This window comes from Limulus polyphemus, unplaced genomic scaffold (genome assembly GCF_000517525.1).
Source record: "Limulus polyphemus unplaced genomic scaffold, Limulus_polyphemus-2.1.2 Scaffold48, whole genome shotgun sequence".
In the NCBI taxonomy this organism is placed as follows: Eukaryota; Metazoa; Arthropoda; class Merostomata; order Xiphosura; family Limulidae; genus Limulus; species Limulus polyphemus.
In genome coordinates, this window is record NW_013665658.1 from 671,628 (window position 1) to 680,424 (window position 8,797).

The window sequence follows — 8,797 nt, forward strand, 5'->3', positions numbered from 1 at the left end:
CAATAAAGCATGTTATATCAATACCAAAAAATATGTTAGTTTACATACAATAAAGCATGTTATATCAATACCAAAAAATATGTTAGTTTACATATTTTATCATATTAATAAAATACTCCTTACATTTCACTTTTTTTTTTTTTTGTAAATAACAAAATACAAGTTCCGACAAAAGTAGAGAGATATAAATGCTCTCAGATCTCTTGGAAAGTTTATCAAAAGACTAAATTTTTGTGATGTTAGTTTGATTTAAAAGTATAGGTGGAACTAAACTTTATTTTCTCCTGCCTCTACCGATCGTCTTTATTGTCAATTATTATTTAACTATTTTTCAATTATAGTTAATTTTCTTATTTTAAACGAAACTGGTATTATGCCAAAGAGGTAATAATAAGTCTGATGAAGAAACATGATGGGCGAATGGATCATAGCCTCAAAATAAGCTTGCTAATAGAAAGTCCATGCAAACAAATCCTAATAATAATAATAATATTTTCTTTAATAAAAACCCTTTTCTTTCATTACTTATTAAATATTTTTTTAGCTTTGTAGACTTTCATCCACGTCTTATATAGATTTACAGACCAAATATTCAACATTCTGTAAAATGTTTAATTTTCCATACTTAATCTGTTCGTTCGAAATTCTACATTTCAAGAAGCCTTACAATACGAATCTGTGTTTCTTTTCTGAGGAGGACCCAGTTTTTAAGAGTACTTAACCTGTATTTGATTGTTGTTTGTGTGGTTTAAAAGAAAAACCAAAAGATAAGCAATATCGTTTAACAGATGCCACGTAAGCTTGATTCTACCGTTTAACAGGATGCCACGTAACTTGATTCTACCGTTTAACAGATGCCACGTAAACTTGATTCTACCGTTTAACAGATGCCACGTAACTTGATTCTACCGTTTAACAGATGCCACGTAAGCTTGATTCTACTGATAGACTGGAGGTGAAGTTTTCTATGTTCACATAAGATTTCTCAGAAGTGACTATTGCATGTTTGTTCATTGGCTTCGAATTAAGCTACTCGAGCGCAATTTGCGCTACCCGCCCTTAATTTAGAAATCATAGACTAGAGGGAAGGCAGCTAGCCAACATCACCCACCGTCAACTCCTGGGCCACCTAATATACAGTCGCCGAATATTTTCGTCAGAGCACAGAGTCAGTCTGAGAGAACAAGAAGGATTAAGTGAATGTATCAGATGCACAAGTGTTTATGGAGTTGGACTTGCAAACTGCGAGTCGTGGGATCAAAACATGTCGCCGAAAAATGATAGTCCTTGCCTCTTTGTGGAGTAATAATATGATCGTTAAGGTCATTGTTCGTTTTTAAAGAGTTTTATCGTTTTATAAATTTTACCATTTATGTTTATAATGTTGTATTATTACATTATAGTATAAGTGTAAGGTCTGAATTGTCAGTAACCAATAGTTAAGAATTCATTCAGATGCTTGAGTTTCCAATAGCTATTGGTCTAACAAAACTGGGGTAACTGTATTACAAGTTTATTTGTTTGTAACACAAAGCTATACAATGGGCTATAACGGGTATCGAAATCCGGTTTTTAGAGTTATAAGTGTTTAGACGTAACGCTGAACCACTGGCAGTAGAGTAATAAGTGGATGTCGGTTACGTTTGGAAGCTTATTGAGATAAGCAGTGTTCTTTTTTCAAAGGAAAACAAACCCATTTTTCCACAAATCTAATTTCCTCTGACGTCATTTGGGAAGAAATAGAGTTACGCTTTTTTTTTATTCTGCTTTTTGAAATACCATTTACTACGGGATTACTTGATAAAAATACAGAAAATAAAAAAAATGCATGTGTGGTTTAACAATTGCGGGTACTGTTCACTTTACCAGAATGATATCAAATATTAACTTATTTTCTAAATAATTTGTATACTATCACCTGCCCGTGAATTAAACCGATTCTGATGAGTGTAGATTACATCTTTCCTGTTCATAGAATAACAAACTAGAGACAATCAATATCCTTACATTTTTCCTCCGGACGATGATTGATAGTACCGGATCCCAGCTTTGTTGCCGAGGTTATGATGGTTCAAGAATTTTTCTGTGACGTTTTCTTATGTAGACTTTCGAAAGAAGGATTAGGATGTTGACGGAAAATGACATTTCTTTACTGTTCGTTTACTGCTTATATAGTCCACCATGAAAGTATTGAATATTGCCTTTCATCCCTAGCAAAGACTGTTATGCATGTAATTACACTTTCATGAACAGAGTACAGAACCAAAATAACATTACCATATCCTGACGTCTAAAGTCAAATTTCAAAACTAAATCATCCAAAATATGGCAAGTTTTAATCAACGTTTGAACATGAGATGTTCCTGGAAACGATATAGAGATAGATATATGTGACAAAACTAAATATCGTAAAATAATTCACAAAACCAATAAAAACTGCTCTACATGGCAACTCATTGAAGTAATTAATATTCATAAATAAATATTATATATATATATGACAAACAGGTAAAATTAGTTAAAATAATTTTTACATTTATTTTACGATTTTTGCGTAAATCTACTACAGGGCTATCTGCGCATATTCTTCCCTAATTGTGAACTGACAGACTAGAGGGAACACAACAACTCATATTTACCTTTGCCAACTTTTATACTATCTTTTCTGACCAAATAATGGCTTACACGGTCCCAAAGTTCAGAGTGCATTGTTGCGGCAACGAGCCTCCTGCCGCACAAGCTGGGTCTCTTATACACACGTGGACTAAACAGCTGAGTCAGAGACCCTTAAGGTTCAGATATAGCTGTCCATAATTTGAGCTACTCAGCAGCAACCGCTGCTACAAGTGCTTTGTTGGACTCTAGGGACCAACTAACGGGATAGTTTCTCACATTTATAACTCATCCACAGCTGAGAAAGCGGAACTTGTACATCAGAATCACCTATCGAACCACAGTCCTGACAGGCTAATCCTTAGGTCACGCCCAGCCCTTCATTGAACTAACTAATACGCACCCATAAATAATGTAAAAACTTATCCTTATGACAGCGACTAATTGTCATTAAAGTTATTCTTATGCATCCATAACTTTCACTCCTATCGAATATTGGGACGAATTACTCTCTTGTCCTGATAATAACCTGCACTCGGCGAGACATACGTGTCACTCACTAGCTTCTTTAACTGTAGGCCTTTAGTAAAGAAGTATGGTCTGCAATATACTTAAAGATTCTGGAAGATTAGCGAATACAATATATATATGCTAAATAGATTAAATTAAATCAAGATACCCTTTGGGCTCATTAAAGTTGTTGTGGATTCCCAACCTCTTTTGTTGTTGTTGTTGTTTATAGTTAAGCACAATGGACTATCTGTGCTCTTCTCACCACGGGTATTGAAACCCGGTTTCTAGCAGTGTAAGTCTGCGGACATACCGCTATGTCACTGGCGGGGGGGGGACCTCTTTAACTAATCATATGGGGCTGTGATCCCATATACTAATCAAGCCTTCCTTAAATTCACCTTACGTTTCTGTCTATACTACCACTCGGAATGTTATTTTGCTACAACTGAAGTATTTGGCTTTCCAAATCGTTAACAGTAACGTATCTTGTTCCAAAACTTAAACATAAAAAAACTCGGATGTACTAATGTCATAAATTCCTCTAATAATTTTAAATACTTCAATTCAATCAGTTCTGTCCCCTCTGTTTTCAAGATAAGAGACGTCAACCTGTCCCCATATCATAACTCCATCCCCGGAATGATCCTATCAATTTTCTTCTGAATCCTCTTCAACAACTTAATGTCAAATCCTAAAATAAGAGGGCAAAAAATACACACAATACTCAAAATAAGGCCTAAATAATGTGTTACACAATGAAGTATTGGTTTTTTTAGGCTTAGTAAACATATATATATATATATATGTGAGTGTGTGTGTGTAAGCCAAAATATTATTGCCTTTGCCACTCCTGTCACAAAGGTTTAAGAGTTGTATCAAACCATACCCATGATCCTTTTCTTCATTAACACTATTGATATAGTTAGTATTTAATTATATGTGTAATTTACATTATGATAACCCACATACAGAATCTTATACATACTATAATTAGATACCATCTATCATGGGTTTATTCAATCAATTTAAGCCCTTCGTTACAGCCAGCTAGACTTACGATTTTTGAATCACCAGTACAATTAATCAGTTTCAGAATATATCGCTGTCAGTTGTGGTGATTATCCCAGCACATATACCATTTGTATCATTATGCCTCTTACATTGTGTTTCATTCATAACAAATTTTGTTTGATTTCTTCCATCCAGCAAAATCTCTAGTTCCTTTAATTAACGTATCTCCTTCTACAACTGAGGTAATTTTTTTCACCTTAACAAATAGACTTCTTCACCCTTGGCCGGATAAGAACCAACATATTCAAAAAATGTATTCCGTTAGTGAGGTTATTGGTTCCTTTATGATGCTATCTTGGCTGTCTGACTCAATGTTCGACTTAAACAGATGATTCTGTAAAACATTTTCTATTAGATTCTGTAAACCTTTACCCACCACCGAAGAACATCAAACTGCAACATTATCCTTCCAATTTTCAGACTGTTCATTGACTTACAAAGATTAACATTTCTTTTAAAACTCTGGAGTAAATATTGTCAGATCGATAAGTCCTGACTATTTTTAAACTTTACAAATAAGTACCAGATTCATGTTCATATTACACACTCTCAAAACATTTCCTCAAAATATTATCAAGGTAAGGAACCTAGTCAACATCGTCTCTGATAAAAACAGATGAGAAAAAATTACTTTAAACGTTCAGCGATCTATATAAAACTCTATGTTTCAAAGGTCCAATTCCTTTTCTCATATTCTGTTGACGTGGAATATATCTAAAGAAATTTACAAACTGAACTAACCTCATTGACTTTTATCCTCAGTTTCTAAAGGAGTAATCTCTCTTTTATAAGGAGGCATTGTTCATCCTTGGCCTTTTCTATGATTTTAGAATAATTTGAAAGGCAGACTACTCCCTACTAACCTAGGGCATGTTCCAATACACTCGATTTATTCTGTATTTACATGTTCTTTTTTTCGCGTCAGCAGCTTTCTTATAGTGGAACTGACGTTATCTTGCCTACAGCAAGAACAAGCAAACCGATAAACTACGATTGACCTTTTCAGTGGTGAAATACGATATTTATATCTTAAGAAATAGCATAGACGACAATTTGATTTAAACATACATTTCAGTTGTACGTGCGGATACATTCTACGAAGTATGTAGTTGTTGTTTTTAACATACAAAGAATAATTTAATTCCCGATATACACCAACGTTATATACACTGGACAATTAGGAAATTCATACATCGGTAGTTTACTAGAATTTGTTTGTTCATATAATCACAAATTATTCGATCAATCACCTAAATAGGAAAGTAATTTTTTAATGGTCTGTTTGTTTGTTAAGCACAAAGCTACATAATGGGCTATCTGTGCTGTAACCACCTCGGGTGTCGAAACCCAGTTTTTAGCATTAGAAACATTCAGACTTGCAGTTGAGCCACTGGGGGCGATTTTTGAATAAAAAATTGCTGATGTTGCAAAGTTACTTATACAAAAACTCACAATTACCTGAAATTATATTTGCACGATGAAATAAAATCATTAACAGGTTTTATTTAAAGAAAGATGGTTAATAACTTGTAAAATTTTAAAAATTTGATTGTTTAAAAAATGAGTGTAAAAACTGCGCAAAATATGGAAAACAATCTTCAAGTTTTAACTGATTAGGCATAGTGAATTTAACTGATTAGGCATACTGAATTTAACTGACTAGGCATACTGAATTTAACTGACTAGGCATACTGAATTTAACTGATTAGGCATACTGAATTTAACTGAAGAAAGTTTAGTTGGTTGTTGTTAAGCGCAAAGCTAAACAATGAGTTATCTGTGCTCTGCCCACCACTAGTAAAGAAACTTAATTTTTAGCATCTTAAGCCACTAGCGGATTGTATGCTTGTTTTTAGAGCAAAGCCACACTGGGCTAACTGCTGTTTCCACCGCGAGCCCCGTATTTTAGCGTTGTAAGTCCGTAGACTCACCTCTGTCCCACCGGGGTACGCCACTGTTGGGCTTAAATGAATAACTATAAACCTAACTAGAAAGATTAAAAATTACAACATCTGTATGTTCAATAAATGAGTATAATTAGATAATTAGTTAATTTATCATTTTTTACATACATTGTACATGAATCTGGTTCTTTTGTATTTTATAGAAATTTTAAAATGTCTAAAATTTACAATATCTAAAAGTAATAACAATGTATTATCAAAACTTTAAATTATCTTAAGTCTTTAACTTAAAATTGAGCTTATTCATTTCGGTAAGATCAACTTGTACATTGTTGTTTATTTCCAAGAAAACAACCGTCAAACCTTTCTATATAAGCCCTTTTTTATATCCTGATTTCTTTTTTAATTAGTATCACAGGCTAGCCATATGGCAGAGCTTTGAACTTTGGAGCTAGCTAGCCGGTTTTAAATCCGTGAGATACCACAAAGTGCATCCTGAATTTTAAACTGTGGGTGCATTATAAGATGAACAGTCAATCCCTTAACGTAGATGGTAGGATGCTGTTCACTAGCTGCTTAGTAGTTTAAAATTAAGGACCAGTGGCAAAAATCCTTAGTAGATTTGCCATAAATACAAGATATAAAATCTTGTACTAATTTAATAACTATTCTGTAATTCTCTAAATTGGGTACAACAAATATATAGTTTTTTTTCCAATTTTATTTCTTGCACTGGCTAAAGCTGATTGAAAATCTTGCACTGGGTAAAGCTGATTGAAAAGCTCATTGTCTTTCTCTTCCTCTTAATTTGGGAGAGTACCAATGAAATAAATGTTTATATTATCATTTTGAAAAACACACACACACAAAACAGCATCTTGGAGTGAACATCAATAACATTGGGGCTTATGAAGCTACCCAAATAGACCCCCACATGTTTCAGACATAAAACACAAATCAACAAATATTTACGCATCTACAGTCAAGTAGAATTTTAACTCCATAAACTTCACTGAATCTGCATACTGTCAGATCAAGCTTCACCTTTGAAGTTCCTGCCTAATCTCTCTGATATACACCTGATAAGAGTACTTTGTATTGATTTATGCCAAAACAATGAGGTAACTATGATTAGTCTTATCTTACCAGATGATGTGTGAATTGACAACCTCACATGTGAGCTTTATGGTCTCAGAGTTCCGATGGATCATACAGAAGATAAATACGTCTTGCATAAAAAAACAGGTGGACAATAATATTCTTTTTTGGACAAAACAAAATAAATAAATTAATTTTGTGATAAATTTAAAAAATATAGTTTAATTAAATCAATAATAAAATACAAAAGATAATATGAAATATATTTAAATTAAATTCCATATACATCTATTTACGATGGTTATCTTTATCTTTATCTTTACAACAAGAATAGCTTTAAATGCACCCAGATCTTTAATGCATGAAGACTTGATATTTTGATGCTATTTAGGCTAGAAATCCTAGGTTGCTTCATGGGTAACTCTCTACCCACTTAGTAACTGGGCATACCCTTGTCAGTGCTTCCGACTTTGTGGGTCATATATGGGCGTGTCTATCCGTGCATTACCAATAATTATTTTGTGCAGCTTCCTACCTGTCACTTGTCCTGGCAGGTTTTTCGTAACGGTTAAAGGAGCTGGTAATTTGAAGATTGGAAGTAGTATTTGAGAAGTTTCTTCTTAGTAAATCAGATGTAAGCCTGTAACTGATTTTTAAGTTCACACTTTTAGAAAAATGGAAAAGTCTGCTTTGTTCACCTTTGACTATGGTTGATTCGGATTCCACGTTACACTTTGGGTTAACCTAATACCTTTATCACTATGCCAGTAACGTGAAAGCACGGTCACTGATTATATAGACTTTATTTTAAAGAAACTTTCTTTCTGTCCACATGCTATTACCAGTCACACAAAGACTCTTTTGAGGCATGTCATTTTTTCCAGGTATTGTTCAGACCAGTTAACATAATATCCCCTAAAGGCTGAATGCCAAAGCAGAACACCTATTTTGTGAGAGGTGAAGTATAATTCCTATGTCATATCCTAAAAGGGTGACGATATCAGACCCTTAAGCTTCTTTTGACCCCTGCAATTGCGGTTCAAGGTAAGTGGTGAACTTTACTTCTACATATTACAGATGCAGGCAAACACACTGCTTGAAAGTGCCAAATAAACAAGTTTTTGGATACTGATAACTTTGCTAGATAGGTAACCTTAATTGGATATCGATAACCTTACCAGATAGGTAACCTTTATTGGATATCGATAACCTTACCAGATAGGTAACCTTTATTGGATATCGATAACCTTACCAGATAGGTAACCTTTATTGGATATCGATAACCTTACCAGATAGGTAACCTTTATTGGATATCGATAACCTTACCAGATATCTAACCTTTATTGGATATCGATAACCTTACCAGATATCTAACCTTTATTGGATATCGATAACTTTGCTAGATAGGTAACCTTTATTGGATATCGATAACTTTGCTAGATAGGTAACCTTTATTGGATATCGATAACTTTGCTAGATAGGTAACCTTTATTGGATATCGATAACCTTACCAGATAGGTAACCTTTATTGGATATCGATAACCTTACCAGATAGGTAACCTTTATTGGATATCGATAACCTTGCTAAATAGGTAACC